Below are 2,054 nucleotides of genomic sequence, written 5' to 3' on the forward strand. Positions count from 1 at the left end.
ATCATTAGAAACTTCATTTGGAAACACATCTTCAAAGTCTTGTGAAAGAGTCACAATAGCACTAGGCAAAGAAGAGTTAATCTCATTAGTATGTAAAAAAAGCCTCTTTGCACAAAAGTATAATGATAGGCTGTTTTGAAAAGAAAACCTTCTTAACGTCGCTCTCTTTTGAAAACAAATTCACTTACTACCTCTCTTTTCTATCAACAATATTCTCATTTTTTGGGATCTTTCCATTTGTTTTTCTCTCAATCTCTCTTTCTTTTGTACTCCCATTTTCTTTTTTTGTATCACTCTCAGTTTTTTATTGACATTTGATCCTCATACACTTGTCTAAGTGTTAAAGGTACAAGAGTGATTTTCTTTTTACGCATTACAAAAGAATATCTATTTAAGTAACCATCATGTGGCACACGCCTATCATATTGCCAAGGTCGCCCAAAAGAATGTGTCTATCATGCATGGGGTACTACATCACATACAACCTCATTCTTGTATCTCCCAATAGAGAATGAAACCAGCACTTGTTTATTCACTTTAACTTCCCCACAATCATTTAGCCATTGTAGCTGATATGGCCTAAGATGTTTCAAAGTTTTCAAATTTAAATTTTTAACTAAACAGTGCTATCTACATTAGTACAACTTCTACCATCAATTATCATACTACATACCTTATCTTTGATACGGGATCTAGTATGAAAGATGTTATCACGTTGTACCTCTGCATCTTCTTTTACTTGCATATTGAGAGCACACCTAGCAACCATCAATTTACCATCAACAAGATACTCAACACCATCATTAGCATCCTCAAAAGGTGGCATAGGATCATCATCTAATTCACTCTCGGTTTCAACATCACCATCATCCCTTAAGATTATTGCTCTTTTATTTGGGCATTGAGATGTAAATGACATGTCCCCAAACATTTAAAACACTTAATATTTCTATTTCTAGAGTGTTGGGAATCATATTAACATTTGCTTTGGTTGCCTCCCTCTTTGTGATCCTTGAATGGCTCAATCTTAAGCTTTGAAACAACCTTTTCATCTTTGCTCCATTTTGACTTCCATGAGGAAGATGAGCCCAAACTGGAACCTTTCTTTTTTAGTTGTTGTTCCACTTTCATGGCCATGTGAACCATGTCTTCCAACTCAACATAGTGCTACAGGTCAACCATGTAAAAATCTTGCCACAGTGGCCTCTCGTTCTTCTTCAATGTTGGCTCAAATCATGATTATTTCCATCTCCTTATAGTAATCTTCCACACTTTTAGAACCTTGTGTAAGACTTTGAAGTCTTTAGTGCAACTCCCTATAATAATGACTAGGAACAAATCTCCTCCTCATGATGGTATTCATCTCCTCTTAAGTGTCTACAAGCCTTTCACGATTTCGTCTCCTACTCAAAACAAGTTGATCCCACCAAATAATAGTATAATTATTAAATTCAACAGCAGCTAGTTTTATCTTTTTTCTCCTCAGAGTAGTTGTGGCAATCAAATACTAGCTCCACCTTTTTCCCACTAATGGAAGCCCCATAATGAAACTTTGAAAACTCACACTTAATTTGAAGTTTCAACTTCCTAAGAAGTTTTAAACAGATTTAAGCTTAAACAAAAACCTTGACCCAATGTTTAAGAAAACATGAACCAGAGGTATAGAGAAGGATATTGATGTCACACTCAAGATTTAGATGAGAAGGTGAGTGATAAGTCTATTTTGGAACGCCACAAGAATGCAAATTCTTTATAAGTTCACTAGTTCTCAAAAGAACTAAAAAAAGAATGATCTTGAATAATATTCATCTATAATTGTCTTACATAGCAAGGTTGTTGAGTTTAAATAGGCTAATAGAAACTCAAGGTCCTAAAAATAAAAATGGAAACATTGGAACAACCAAGTTAGGTTTGTCAAAGGATGCTTCAAAAGTCTTCATCAACCCACCATTATTAATACTAGTCATTGACAAACTTAATGCTAGCTACCATAATTAATGCTATCATTGACAAACTTAATGCTAACCTGCCATAATTAATGTTATCATTGACAA

The sequence above is a fragment of the Citrus sinensis genome, chromosome 4 (genome assembly GCF_022201045.2).
Source record: "Citrus sinensis cultivar Valencia sweet orange chromosome 4, DVS_A1.0, whole genome shotgun sequence".
Lineage (NCBI taxonomy): Eukaryota > Viridiplantae > Streptophyta > Magnoliopsida > Sapindales > Rutaceae > Citrus > Citrus sinensis.